The sequence below is a fragment of the Pseudorca crassidens genome, chromosome 1, assembly GCF_039906515.1.
Source record: "Pseudorca crassidens isolate mPseCra1 chromosome 1, mPseCra1.hap1, whole genome shotgun sequence".
NCBI classification, from domain to species: domain Eukaryota; kingdom Metazoa; phylum Chordata; class Mammalia; order Artiodactyla; family Delphinidae; genus Pseudorca; species Pseudorca crassidens.
The window spans coordinates 145,086,935-145,103,357 of NC_090296.1; the positions used below are offsets into that span (position 1 = coordinate 145,086,935).

Genomic DNA, 16,423 nt, shown 5'->3' on the forward strand with positions numbered 1-16,423 from the left:
CACCACAGCTACTGAGCCTGCGCTCTAGCGTCTGCAAGCCACAACTACTGAGCCTGCGCACCACAACTACTGAAGCCCGCGTGCCCTAGAGCCCACATGTCACAACTACTGAGCCCACATGCCACAACTACCAAGCCTGCGTGCTTCAACTACTGAATCCTGCACACCTAGAGCCCGTGCTCCGCAACGAGAAGCACGCGCACAGCAACAAAGAGTAGTCCCTGCTCACCACAACTAGAGAAAGCCCACGCGCAGCAACGAAGACCCCGCGCAGCCAAAAATAAATAAAATTTTAAAAAACAAACTTGATAGGACAATATTTTTTAGCTCATGAATTCTACTTTTCAAATATATAAAAGCTGCACATGGGATAAAATCTCACACAAATTTTTTTGCATCCACTGTCTTGTGTACCTTTGTTAACTTTTTACAGTTATTTTCATCTCTTGAAACATGAAAGAAATGTTATGTAGATTTCTTTAGACAATCTGGCCAATGTGCTACATAATCAAGCACAAATAAGCCGGGTGGCGATAATAATAAAAATGGTTTTCTCAAAAGAAAAAAAAAAGCAATGGCAATACTGGAGAATATTTTTATATACCTTCAAGCTACAAGAAGAAAGACAAGCAAACCTAACTATATAAAGTTAAAAGACAAATGGACTAGGAGAAAATATCTGCAATAAATATAACAGAAAAGGATTAGTATCCATAAAGTTAGGAAAAAAACAAACGCTTACAAATGAATAAAACAAATGAGCCGGACTTCCCTGGTGGCGCAGTGGTTAAGAATCTGCCTGCCAATGCAGGGGATACTGGTTTGAGCCCTGGTCCGGGAAGATCGCACATGCCATGGAACAACTGAGCCCATGCGCTACAACTGAAGATCCCACATGCCATGGAGCAACTAAGCCCGTGCGCCACAACTACTGAGCCTGCGCGTCACAATTACTGAGCCCACGTGCCTAGAGCCCATGCTCCACAACAAGAGAAGCCACCGCAATGGGAAGCCCACACACCACAACGAAGAGTAGCCCCTGCTCGCCGCAACTAGAGAAAGGCCGCGCACAGCAACAAAGACCCAATGCAGCCAAAAAATTTAAAAATAAATAAATAAATAAATAGATTTAAAAAAACAAAAACAAATGAGCCATTAGAAAAGTGGACAAATGCTATGGTCAGACATTTTCAAATACAAAATGACTGGTAAACAGTAAAAGATATGTGGCCTCACTAGTATTCAAGCATGCTAGGGAAAACAACAAATTTCTATTTTTTCACCCATAAGACGGCAAACATTTGAAAATATCCTTAATATTTAAAGCTGGTAAGGTTATGGGGAAATAGGACTTTGGGGAGAGGCAATTAGGCACTATCTAACAATTTAAAAAGCACACATCTTTAATTAAAGCAGCAATTCCAATTTTAGGAATCTATCCTAAAGAAACTAACACACGTGCATACAGATGCATGTGCAAGGATATCATTGCACAATAATTTGCAATAGGAAGAAACTGGGAGAAACCTGAATGCCCACAGGTAGGGTACTGAATAAAAGATTATAAATAAAAGACTATGATATATTAATATTGTGGAAAATCATGCATCACTAAAAAGCATATATGAAGTGGAAAAAGCGCCAAGACTTCTAAGTGATTAAAAAAGCAAGTTGCGGAACTATGTATGTAGTGAGATTACTTTTTACTTAAAAATTAAATAATGTATGTGACATGTGTGTGTGTGTCTGTGTGTGTACATGCATTAAAAGGCTTAATAGTGGCTACCTCTAGAAAGAGGAGTGGTATATGAGAGGGGAATGAATGCTAAGGGGGAGGACTTCTCCATTATACTTAATATATTTACTTAATATATTTAATGACCTATATGGGAAAAGAATCTAAAGAGTAGATAATATGTATATGTATAACTGATTCACTTTGCTGTACAGCAGAAACTAACACAACATTGTAAATCAACTATACTCCAATAAAAATTAATAATAAAAAAAAAGGAATGGAATACTGATACATGCTACAACAATAGATGGATATTGAAACTATTATGCTAAAGAAGCCAGTCTTCTGTGGTCCTTCTGTGGTCCAGAAGGACCACATATTATACAAATCTATTTTTATGAAATGTCCATAATAGGCAAAACTATAGATACAGGAAGTAAATTAATGGTTGCCTAGGGCTGGAGTTAGGAGGCAGTTGGAGGGAAATGGGAAGTGACTATAATGAGTAAGAGGTTTCTTTTTGGGGTGATGAAAATGTTCTAAAGTTGGTTGTGATGATGGCTATACAACTCTGTGAATATACTAAAATCCACTCAATTACACACTTCAAATGGATAAACTGTATGGTATGTGAATTATATCCCAATAAAACTGTTTTAAAAAAAAAAACCTTACTTTTTTAAATAAAAAGAATATATCCAGGTACTACTTGTATAATTTAAAAAACCCAAAACAATGTACTTGAAATTCCAAAAAGGGGCCTACATTTATACAGAAATTTAAGTTAAACTAGAAGTAGCAAAACAATGGGAGACTGAATAATTTGAAGAAACTGGAACATGATACAGAGAAAAAGAAACACAGTTCCATATCTCAGAATATACTGAAATAAATCTTGTGTGTGTTAAGAAGATTTAAATAATCTTTGTGCTAAAAACTTATTAAAACATTTTTTAATTGAAAACAAATGATTTGGAATTTTGTCCCAATTGGAAGATAAACTTATGACTAGTGAAGAAGTAGAGGAGATAAACATAAAGTGGATAGTTTCAACTATGCTGAAGTGCAAATAATGAAGAGCGTAAAGTAAGAATTAGAGGGACGGCTGTATAATGGTAAAGAAATATTTGTGAATATAATGATGAATAAAAGCTTAATATCCTGGGCTTCCCTGGTGGCGCAGTGGTTGGGAGTCCACCTGCTGATGCCGGAGACATGGGTTCGTGCCCCGGTCCGGGAGGATCCCACATGCCGCTGAGTGGCTGGGCCAGTGAGCCATGGCCGCTGAGCCTGCGCGTCCGGAGCCTGTGCTCCGCAACGGGAGAGGCCACAACAGTGAGAGGCCTGCGTACCGCAAAAAAAAAAAGCTTAATATCCTAAAACTCCAGAATAAACCATGGGATATTAGGACCTTTTCTGAAAAACAAAACAAAACAAAACTGTAATGTAAGATTTGAAAGGAATGAATAAATGCAAGGAAATGCGACTTTAAATTCACTTCTAATTAAAATCCAACAGGGACTTTTGGGACCTTTACAAATTATTCAAAAATGTATAAGGATGAATAAATGGTTATAACTATTGGAGAATATTCTGAAAAAGAACCGCACCCAAGGGGAATAACCAGTCTTACTGGGATATGAACCTATATTAACAACAAGTAAAACAGTGCAAAATTAACACAGAAAGAGAAACATAACTCAGTGGAACAAAGTGAAGAGTAAACACTAAATAGCGAGTGATTACTGTGCACTAGGCATACACGGGTGTACTCTGGGGATACCTCAGTCAGCAAGTCACATTCTTGTCTGGGTTATGTTCTGGGTGTGAGAAGAATGAGGCAGATAAACAAGATCTTTTCCATTGTCACACATGCTCTGAAGGAAGTAAATAGGATGATGTGATGGGGGTTACTTCAAACAGAGTGTCAAGAAAGTCTCTCTGAGGATTAACATTTGAGCTGAGTCATGAATGAAGAAGCCAGTCTTTTGAAGAGCTGAAGAGGGAAACACCTGGGAAAAATCACTCCCGTGGATAGAACAGGTGCAAAGGCCCTGAAGCAAAAATGTACTTGGACCTGAGGAGCAGAAAGGCGGCTGGAATGGCTACAGTGAAGGTGACAGTGTATATGGTGAGATCGGACAGAGAGAGACAAAGGAGCCAGACCATGTCGGGCCTTGCAGGTTGTGATAGGGAGTTTGGATTTTACTCTAAACTTAACATATTATACATTAAGGTTTCTTCAACAAGGGGAGGTATAAATGGATTATTCACATTTAATAGAATCGTTTAGAAAAAAGTTAGTTTTAAAATAAACAAAAATATACAAAGAATTACTTTTTCATTGACTATAAGACAAACCATTATTTTTGTATTAACAAAGAAAAAAATGCTGTCAATTGTAACTGTAAGATATCATCTACTGTAATATACATCCTCATGTTAGTTATTAAAGTGTGAAAAAAATGTGTATCTTACAATAGATGAAATACAATATTATAAACCAGGAACTAGACTTAACTGGACAAATGTTTCAATTATATTACAAAAGGTTTACATGAAAAAGAACATTGTAAATTCACACATGGGGGGTTCCCTGGTGGCGCAGTGGTTGAGAGTCCGCCTGCCGATGCAGGGGACACGGGTTCGTGCCCCGGTCCAGGAAGATGCCACATGCCACGGAGCGGCTAGGCCCGTGAGCCATGGCTGCTGAGCCTGTGCGTCTGGAACCTGTGCTCCGCAACGGAACAGCCCACAACAGTGAGAGGCCCATGTACCGCAAAAAAAATAATAATAATAAATAATAAATTCACACATGGGAAAAGTTGGCATGATTAATAAAAACAAAAATTCAGACATTTCTGAGGTACCACTCACCTCCAAGTAGAAATTAAAAATGACGTATTTCAATGCTGGAGTTAGGAAGAAACATAAACTCATATACTTCAGGAAGCATTATAAATTAATATAACCTTCCCGAATATCTATCTAGCAACATGAATTATAATTAGAAATATTAATCCCTTGACCCAGGAATTTCATTGGGGTGTGAAGAGACACAACAGTTTGCATAAAGACTTACAGCAGTTATATTTGGGTTAATTAAAAAAAAGGAAAATGAAAACAATCAAACTAATAAAAAAAGGAAAATGGAAACAATTAAACCATCTAGTATCTGTTCTACTGCTCTGCCACCTGGATCAGCTGAGAATACTCATTTTACCCATCCCCCATTGAAATGTTCTGCTTTGATTTACTCTTGAAATACAGAGGTTATGAAAAGGTGAGAAGCAGAAAATGCACAGTGGTCCATTCCTCCTGTCCATGTTCCTCCAAGACAGCCAAAGGCTAATGCCCCAACTACGGTGAGCTCTAAGTTTCCCCAGAATCACTCACATGAGCTTGCCCTCAGACTTCCTCAGAAAGGCCTCTTGTAAAACCCTCAGGGATACTGAAGTCAGATGGTGACACTGTTCAGCTTATCTTCTTGCGGGAGCTTTCATCTAGTAGTGGCAAATTATCCTTTCCTTACACAACTACTTACACTCAGTTTTTCCAAACTAACAAAGTATCATTTAGGGAATATACATCACATGATAAAACTATAAAGAGAAGCAAAGCAATGATCAACTTAAAAGTCTGAAGAAAGGGACTTCCCTGGTAGTCCAGTGGTAAAGAATCCACCTTGCAATGCAAGGGATGCAGGTTCGATCCCTGGTTGGGGAACTAAGATCCCACATGCTATGGGGCAACCAAACCCATGTGCCACAACTACTGAGCTCGAGTGCCTCAACGAGAGAACCCACGTGCTGCAAAAACTACAAAGCCCACTCACTCTGGAGCCCACACGCCAAAACTAGAGAGAGAAAACCCACACACCACAAGTAGAGAGAAGCCCGTGAGCCGCAATGAAGACCCAACACAGCCAAAAAAAAAGAAAAATAAAAGAAGGAAAATAAATAAATAAAGTCTTTAAAAAGTCTGAAGAAGGATGCAATGAACAAGGGGGACGGAACTGAGGAGGGACATACGGGGGCTTTGAGGTACTAGCAATGTACTATTTCTTAATCTGGGTGAGAGTTTCATTTTATTGGCATTCCTCAAACTGCATAGGCATGTTTTCCGTAGTTTTTGTATATACGTTTCACAATAAAAATTATTTAAAAAACAGCAATAATCTTATTGGGATTCTGATTGGGTTTTCAGTAATTTATAAGCTGGAAGTACAGCTGACACTTGACCAACACAGGTTTGAACAGTGCGGGTCCACTTACACTCAGATTTTTTTCAATAGTAAACACTATAGTACTATACAATCCCCAGTTGGTTGAATCTGAAGATGCAGAACCACGGATATGGAGGAACCGTGTACACGGAGGAACTGGGTATACAGGAGGGCCTACTGTAAATTATATAGGGATTTTCGACAGCACGGTGGGTCAGCACTTCTAACCCCTGTGTTGTTCAAGGGTCAACTGTACTGACAGTTTTAAAAGTTTTTTCCACAGGCAAAGCGTATGTTTTATTCATTTATTTTGCTCTTTTATCATATTTTCAGTAGAATTTTAAAGTTTTCTTCATATAGATCTTACACATTTTTTACATTTATTCTTGGGTATCTTAAGGAAGGTTTTCCTACTGTGAATGGGCCCCTTTTAAATATTATATTTTCTAACTTATTATTGCTAAGGGAAAGCTATTAGTTTTTATACATTAAACTTGTATCCAGTCCCTTACTGAACTATATTGCTCATTCTAATTGTTTTCCAGTTGATTGTTTTGGAATTTCTAGGTAGATAATAATTTCATCTGCAACCATTATATATTCTGAAGCCTAGTGAAGCCAGTCACTCATTACTGCCCTTCTTCCCTCAGAACATACTTCTGCATTTCTTGGCCATTCACTTTTCCTCATAAACTTTCTCTTTACCAAGTTCTATACAATCTCCTGGATTGGGACTTCCCTGGCAGTCCAGTGGTTGAGACTCCGTGCTTCCACTGGAGGGGGCACGGGTTGGATCCCTGGTTGGGGAACTAAGATCCTGCATGCCATGTGGCATGGCCAAAAAAAAATTTTTTAAAAAAAAGATCTTCTGGATTTATACTTGGTTCCCCATTTAATCTATTGATTACTACTGTCATCTTTGCTCAACTCTTCCCAATAAGGGGCTTATAGCTCCACTGATTTCAAGTATTCCTTTATGTTTTTCCTTTAAAATTTTACAATTGTAGGGACTTCGCTGGTGGTCCAGTGGCTAAGACTCCATGCTCCCAATGCAGGGGGCCTGGGTTCGATGACTGGTCAGGAAACTAGATCCCACATGCACCAACTAAAGATCCCACGTGCTACAACTAAGACACAATGCAGCCAAATAAATAAATAAATAAACAAAGATTTTATAATTTTATTGGAATCAATATCAAGTATTCCATACTAAGTTAATTTCTAAACACTAAATATCCTTTGTCACTACTGTAAGTGAAATTTCTTTAATTATGAATTTCCTAGCTGTTTTCACAAAAAATAGGAAATTCAATTTTGACGAACTGATCTCATATTCTGCCATGTTGCTCATATCATTCATTACTTGCCACAATCTCCCCCCCTTTTTTTTTAAGGTTTACTAGGTACATAATCAGGCTCTCTTACAGTAATAACTTACCTCTCTCCTCCTTTACTATGTTACTTCTTCATTTCTTTTTTAATCACTCATTACAAATGTTTGCTCAAATTAGAATAACAGTAAGAGACACCTTGTTTTCATAAATGCCTGTAGATTTCTCCCCTGAGATAACACTGGCTCTGGCTCTTGGTTTTAAAACTAAAATTGGCTGTTTCTGGGTGACTGGGGGAGAAGAGAAGAAAGATGTTTTCCACTGTATACTCTTGGTATTCCTTTTGAATTTTGAACCACATAAGTGTATTATTTCTTCAACAATAAATAGTTTATACTGAATAAAGAAAACATGCACTAAATAATCAAGTAAAAATGCTTCCTATTCCAATTTAAGAGTATTTCAGAAACATAATTTGGGTAATCATTTCTCTCCGCACGTACTGATGAAATTATATTAGTTATATTTTTCTTACTGTTGTAATAGAGACTCTAAGAATATGTCATTGTTAAACTGACTTGTATCCTTGGAATAAAGATTATTTGGACATAATAAATAATTCTTCTAGTATGCAGTATTCCTGAGAAAGAATTTTAGAGCTAGAAAGAACACCTAGTATACTTATAAATAAACACACATATACACACACACACACACACACACACACACACAGAGCCAAAACATAAAACAAAAACCCTAACGCCAACAAAACTTAAATGATTTAAGACCATGCTGCTTGCTAACAGGAGAGTCCAAAACAAGAGCCAGGTCTCATGACTCCTTGGTTCAACTGATTATTCGCTAAGATTTTATTTAATAATTCTGTCCAATAAAAATATGCAATATCAGGGACCTCCCTGGTGGTGCAGTGGTTAAGAATCTGCCTGCCAATGCAGGGTACACAGATTCAATCCCTGGTCCAGGAAGATCCCACATGCTGCAGAGTAACTAAGCCTGTGCACCACAACTACTGAGCCTGTGCTCCAGCCCGCGAGCCACAACTACTGAGCCCACGTGCCGCAACTACCGAAGCCCGCGCACCTAGAGCCTGTGCTCCGCAGCAAGAGAAGCCACTGCAATGAGAAGCCTGCGCACAGCAACAAGGAGTAGCCCCCGCTCTCCGCAACTAGAGAAAGCCTGCGCACAGCAACGAAAACCCAACGCAGCCAAAAATAAAATAAATTTTTTTTTTAAATGCAGTATCTGACTCACATTTTCTTTGTGAGAAGCTTTTGGATCATAACCAATTTACTCCATAAAATACACTTAAGCAGTATGATTTTTTAGTCTGAGTCTAAAAAATAACTTACATAATAGAGGTCTTACTGTACTAAAATCTACTGAGTCTATTAGGGAGTCAGTTTTTCATTTTACCTTTCTTATTTCATCCTGATATTGGATTCAGTGTCTTTGGATATTTATTTTTTGAGGTCAGCTATTTCAAATATATTGGCATTATAACTATGTATATCATCCGCTAAAACATTTTAATGTTTTCTACTTCTGGCTTTTATCCTCTTTATATTAGGATAATTATTTACTGATTTTATTGTGTTCTCAATGATGAAAACTCTTAGTTCCTATTATTTTTACCTTTTCTTTATCTATCTTCCCAAATCCAGTGCATGCTAAGTATTTAATAAATGTCCACGACATTATAAAGTTACACTTCTCGTTTTGTCTTGTTAATATGCATTTCTCTTTTGTCTTGAAGTGCATCTCCTCTAATAACTGCATCTCAATTTTAAAATTACCACTATATATTTTACCTTTATTTTCTAATACACTTATTATATGCACATTTCTATAGCATTCTACAGTGTATAATAATATAAAGTACATTGTCACAACTGAATTCTACAACCTAGTATTTCGGGTTTTTTTAGTTGAAATACAGTTGACATACAACATTATGTTAGTTTCAGATATACTACATAGTGATTTGACATTTGCATACATTATCATACAATCACCAAGGTAAGTCTAGCAACCATCTCTTTCAAAACAAAGTTATTAAAATATTATTGACTATATTCCTTAAGCCGTATATTATATCTTTGTGGCTCATTTATTTTATAACTGGAGGTTTGTACCTCTTAATCCCCTTCACCTATTTTGCCCTCCACCTCCATCCCCCCTTCCCTCTGGCAACCACCCATTTGTTCTCTGTACCTGTAAGTCTGTTCCATTTTTACAACCTAGTAGTTCTATATCAGATGGTGGATCCATGATTCAAACCCAGGTTTTCTGACTCTAGATCTTGAGCTCTTTCTGTTATGCCACATTGACTCTCAATGTCCAATCGAACTCAGGTGTTAAGAAAGCATTTAAAGGGACTTCCCTGGTGGTGCAGTGGTTAAGAATCCGCCTGCCAATGCAGGGGACATGGGTTCGATCCCTGGTCTGGGAAGATCCCACATGCTGCGGAGCAACTAAGTCCGTCCGCCACAACTACTGAGCCTGAGCACTAGAGCCCACACGCCACAACTACTGAGCCCACGTGCCACAACTACTGAAGCCCATGCACTCTAGGGCCTGCGTGCCGCAACTACTGAGCCTGCATGCTGCAAATACTAAAGCCCACGCACTGCAACTACTGAAGCCTGCATGCCTAGAGCCCATGCTCTGCAACAAAAGAAGCCACTGCAATGAGAAGCCCACTCATAAAAGTAGCCCCCACTCACCGCAACTAGAGAAAGCCCACAGGCAGCAACAAAGACCCAATGCAGCCAAAAAAAAAAAGCATTTAAAATTATCTTAGAGATGAATCTTTTTTGGATGTTTCTAGTATTTATTTATATTTTTATATATGATAAGTGAATATACTATATGAAAATTTAAAACTAACCATTTTAAGTCATTTTCTGAACGTGAATGGGTGTAAATAAATAAATAAAACTTAAGAGAGGGGAGACAGCAGAAGCAAGAACTACAATCCTGCAGCATGTGGGACGAAAACCACATGCAGAGAAAGACAGACAAAATGAAAAAGCAGAGGACTATGTACCAGATGAAAGAATAAGATAAAACCCCAGAAAAACAATAAATGAAGTGGAGATAGGCAACCTTCCAGAAAAAGAATTCAGAATAATGACAGTGAAGATGATCCAGGACCTCAGAAAAAGAATGGAGGCAAAGATCGAGAAAAAGCAAGAAATATTTAACAAAGACCTAGAAGAATTAAAGAATAAACACCTAGAAGAATTAAAGAACAAACAGAGATGAACAATACAATAACTGAAATGAAAAATACACTAGAAGGAATCAATAGCAGAATAACTGTGACAGAAAAATGGATAAGTGACCTGGAAGACAGAATGGTGGAATTCACTGCTATGGAACAGAATAAAGAAAAAAAAAATGAAAGGAAATGAAGACAGCCTAAGAGACCTCTGGGACAACATTAAATGCAGCAACATTCACATTATAGGGGTCCCAGAAGGAGAAGAGAGACAGGACCCAAGAAAATATTTGAAGAGATTACATTTGAAAACTTCCCTAAAACTTCCCTAACATGGGAAAGGAAATAGCTACCCAACTCCAGGAAGCACAGAGAGTCCCAGGCAGGATAAACCCAAGGAGAAGCACGCCAAGACACATAGTAATCAAACTGACAAAAGTTAAAGACAAAGAAAAATTATTAAAAGCAACAAGGGAAGAACGACAAATAACATACAAGGGAACTCTCATAAGGTTAACAGCTGATATCTCAGAAGAAACTCTACAAGCCAGAAGGGAGTGGCACGATATATTTAAAGTGATGAAAGGGAAGAATCTACAACCAAGATTACTCTACCCAGCAAGGATCTCATTCAGATTTGACGGAGAAATCAAAAGCTTTAAAGACAAGCAAAACCTAAGAGAATTCAGCACCACCAACCCAGCTCTACAACAAATGCTGAAGGACCTTCTTGTGGGAAACACAGGAGAAGAAAAGGAGCTACAAAAACAAACCCAAAACAATTAAGAAAATGGTAATAGGAAAATACATATCAATAACTAACTTAAATGTGAATGGATTAAATACTCGAACCAAAAGACACAGGCTCACTGAGTGGATACAAAAACAAGACCCATGTATATGTTGTCTACAAGAGACCCACTTCAGACCTAGGGACACATATAGACTGAAAGTGAGGGGATAGAAAAAGATTTCCCGTGCAAATGGAAATCAAAAGAAAGGTGGAGTAACAATGCTCATATCAGATAAAATAGACTTTAAAGAATGTTACAAGAGACAAAGAAGGACACTACATAATGATCAAGGGATCAATCCAAGAAGAAGATATAACAATTATAAATATATATGCACCCAACAAAGGAGCACCTCAATACATAAGGCAAATGCTAACAGCTACATAAAAGGAAATCAACAGTAACACAATAATAGTGGGGGATGTTAACACCTCACTTACACCAATGGACAGATCATCCAGACAGAAAATTAATAAGGAAACACAAGCTTTAAATGATACAATAGACCAGACAGATTTAATTGATATTTATAGGACATTCCATCCGAAAACAGCAGATTACACTTTCTTCTCAAGTGCACACAGAACATTCTCCAGGACAGATAACAGCTTGGGTCACAAATCAAGGCTCGGTAAATTTAAGAAAACTGAAATCATATCAAGCATCTTTTCTGACCACAATGCTATGAGATTAGAAATAAATTACAGGGAAAAAAAAGTAAAAAACACAAACACATGAAGGCTAAACAATACGTTACTAAATAACCAAGAGATCACTGAAGAAATCAAAGAAAACAAACAAAAGTCCAGGACCAGATGGCCTAACAGGTGAATTCTATCAAACATTTAGAGAAGAGCTAACACCCATCCTTCTCAAACTCTTCCAAAAAATTGCAGAGGAAGGAACACTCCCAAACTCATTCTACGAGGCTACCATCACCCTGATACAAAAACCAGACAAAGATGTCACAAAGAAAGAAAATTACAGGCCAATATCACTGATGAATATAGATGCAAAAATCCTCGACAAAATACTAGCAAACAGAATCCAACAACACATTAAAAGGATCATACACCATGCAAGTGGGATTTATCCCAGGGATGCAAGGATTCTTCAAAATACACAAATCAATCAATGTGATACACCATATTAACAAATTGAAGAATAAAAACCATATGATCATCTCAACAGATGCAGAAAAAGCTTTGACAAAATTCAACACCCATTTATGATAAAAACTCTCCAGAAAGTGAGCACAGAGGGAACCTACCTCAACATAATAAAGGCCATATATGACAAACCCACAGCAAACATCATTCTCAATGGTGAAAAACTGAAAGCATTTTCTCTAAGATCAGGAACAAGACAAGGATGTCCACTCTCGCCACTATTATTCAACATAGTCTTCAAAGTCCTAGCCATGGCAATCAGAGAAGAAAAAGAAATAAAAGGAATACAAATTGGAAAAGAAGAAGTAAAACTGTCACTGTTTGCAGAATACATGATACTATTACATACAGAATCCTAAAGATGCCACCAGAAAACTACTAGAGCTAATCAATGAATTTGGTAAAGTTGCAGGATACAAAATAAATGCACAGAAATCTCTTGCATTCCTATATGCTAACAATGAAAGATCAGAAAGAAATTAAGGAAACAATCCCATTCACCATTGCAGCAAAAAGAATAAAATACCTAGGAATAAACCTACCTAAGGAGGTAAAAGAACTACTCAGAAAACTGTAAGACACCGATGAAAGAAATCAAAGATGACACAAACAGATGGAGAGATATACCACGTTATTGGATTGGAAGAATCAATACTCTGAAAATGAGTATACTACACAAAGCAATCTACAGATTCAATGCAATCCCTACCAAACTACCTATGGCATTTTTTACAGAACCAGAACAAAAAAATCTTAAAATCTGTATGGAGACACAAAAGACTCCGAATAGCCAAATCAATCTTGAGGGAAAAAAAAGGAGCTGAAGGAATAAGACTCCCTGACTACAGACTATATTACAAAGCTACAGAAATAAAGACAATATGGTACTGGCACAAAAACAGAAATATAGATCAATGGACCAGGACAGAAAGCCCAGAGATAAACCCATGCACCTATGGTCAACTAATCTATGACAAAGGAGGCAAGGATATACAATGGAGAAAAGACAGTCTCTTCAATAAATGGTCCTGGGAAAATTGGGCAGCTACATGAAAAAGAATGAAATTAGAACACTCCCCAACACCACACACAAAAATAAACTCAAAGGGGCTTCCCTGGTGGTGCAGTGGTTGACAGTCCACCTGCTGATGCAGGGGACACAGGTTCGTGCCCTGGTCCGGGAAGATCCCACATGCCGCGGAGCGGCTGGGCCCGTGAGCCATGGCTGCTGAGCCTGCGCGTCCGGAGCCTGTGCTCCGCAACGAGAGAGGCCACAACAGTGAGAGGCCCGCATACAGCAAAAAATAAATAAATAAGTAAACTCAAAACGGATTAAAGAACTAAATGTAAGACTGAACACTATAAAACTCTTAGAGGAAAACATAGGAAGAACACTCTTTGACATAAATCACAGCAAGATCTTTTTTTGACCCACCTCCTAGAGTAATGGTATTAAAAACAAAAATAAATAAATGGGACCTAATGAAACTTAAAAACTTTTGCACAGCAAAGGAAACTATAAACAAGACGAAAGGACAACCCTCAGAATGGGAGAAAACATTTGCAAATGAATCAATGCACAAAGGATTAATCTCCAAAATATATAAACAGCTCATGCAGCTCAATATTAAAAAAAAAACAACCCAACCAGAAAATGGGTCGAAGACCTAAATAGACGTTTCTCCAAAGAAGACATACAGAGAGCCAAGAGGCACATGAAAAGCTGCTCAGCATCACTAATTATTAGAGAAATGCAAATCAAAACTACAATGAGGTATCACCTCACACTGGTTAGAATGGACATCATCAGAAAATCTACAAACAATGAGACTGCCCTGGTGGCGCAGTGGTTAAGAGTCCTCCTGCCAATGCATGGGACACGGGTTCAAGCCCTGGTCCGGGAAGATCCCACATGCCACAGAGCAACTAGGTCCATGAGCCACAACTGCTGAGCATGCGCTCTGGAGCCTGTGAGCCACAACTACGGAGCCTGCATGCCACAACTACTGAAGCCCTTGCACCTAGAGCACATGCTCCACAACAAGAGAAGCCACTGCTGTGAGAAGCCTGCGCACCGCAACCAAGCCCCCGCTCACTGCAACTAGAGAAAGTCCATGCACAGCAACGAAGACCCAACACAGCCAAAAATTAATTAATTAATTAAAAAAAAAAAGAAAGAAAGAAAATCTACAAAAAAATGCTGGAGAGGGTGTGGAGAAAAGGGAACCCTCTTGCACTGCTGGTGGGAATGTAAACTTATATAGCCACTATGGAGAACAGAATGGAGGCTCCTTAAAAAACTAAAAACAGAATTACCATATGAGCCAGCAATCCCATTGGGCATGTACCCAGAGAAAACCATAATTCAAAAAGACACATGCACCCCAATGTTCACTGCAGCACTATTTTCAATAGCCAGGTCATGGAAGTAACCTAAATGCCCATCGACAGACGAATGGATAAAGAAGATGTGGTACATGTATACAATGGAATGTTACTCAGCCATAAAAAGGAACAAAGTTCGGTCACTTGTAGAGATGTGGATGGACCTAGAGAGTGTCATACAGAGTGAAGTAAGTCAGAAAGAGAAAAACAAATATCGTATATTAACGCATATATGTGGAATCTAAAAAAATGGTACAAATGAACTGGTTTGCAAGGCAGAAACAGAGACACAGATGTAGAGAACAAACGTATGGACACTAAGGAGGGAAAGAGGGTGGGATGAATTGGGAGATTGGGATTGACATACATACACTAATGTGTACAAAATAGATAACTAATAAGAACCGCTGTAGGGCTTCCCTGGTGGCGCAGTGCTTGAGAGTCTGCCTGCCGATGCAGGGGACACGGGTTTGTGCCCCGGTCTGGGAAGATCCCACATGCCGCGAAGCGGCTGGGCCCGTGAGCCATGGCCGCTGAGCCTGCGCGTCCGGAGCCTGTGCTCCGCAACGGGAGAGGCCACAGCAGTGAGAGGCCCGCGTACCGCAAAAAAAAAATTAAAATAATAAAAAATTTAAAAAAAGAACCTGCTGTATAAAAATAAATAAAATTTAAAAGAAAATAATAAAATAAAATTTAAAAATTGCTATGTCCAAGTATATAACTTTTTGGAAGAGTGTAGTATATCTGAAATAAAAATACACATTTAAAATTTCCATTTATTTGTCCCAAGGTATATTAAATTTAGCTTCTTTAATTTTATCTTAACAAAATAAAATATAGTTATAAGCATGTAAATTTTATAATCTATAGCTAGAGTTTTCTATAATTGTTGTTATTAGGTTTTAATGCATGCTCCTTCTGAGTGCTTTCAACTTAACTTGTTCAGTCACTTAAAGCCTATCTAGAATATCATGTACAAAATGACGGAATTGTACTAAATTAATAGTTCCCAGTACAGGGTTCCTACATATCTCAATTTCCATGAAGGTAATGAAAAGAAATCTGTAAGCCATTTCTAATTTTCAAAAAGCCTAAAAAAACATGTTTACCTATGTCAAGATTGCTCAGACTAGATAAAACGTCAAGTTTCTTTGCTTTAGGCTAGAGTTACAAGTGAAAATACAAAGTATGCATTTTTAAATGTCATTTAGTTTGATACTTGAAAAAAATCTTAAAACATGATGTGACACTGTAACTTATAATGAGAAATATTTGGTATTCATCCTTGTATCTGGCACAGGGCTCCTAAAAACCTTGGAACTTCCTAAGTGATAAAGGTACCTTTTGTTCTGCTAATAAGGTGACTTTTGGAAAGCACCCAGGAATGGGGACTGGTTGCCAGAGGAACCAACCATGTGATTGTGGGAACTTTCAGTCCTACTTCCAGACCTCTGGGGAGGGGAGAGGGGTTGCAAACTCAATCAGTCATCAATGGCCAATGATTTAATCAATCATGCCTATGTAAAGAGGCCTCCTTAAA

At 38.1% G+C, this 16,423-nt stretch overlaps 1 protein-coding gene across 2 annotated transcripts in view; it reads right to left on the reverse strand.

Moving 5' to 3' along the window:
* Positions 1-16,423, reverse strand: part of AP3S2 (adaptor related protein complex 3 subunit sigma 2) — a 58,065-nt gene that overhangs the window by 36,196 nt on the left and 5,446 nt on the right. The window lies entirely within an intron of this gene.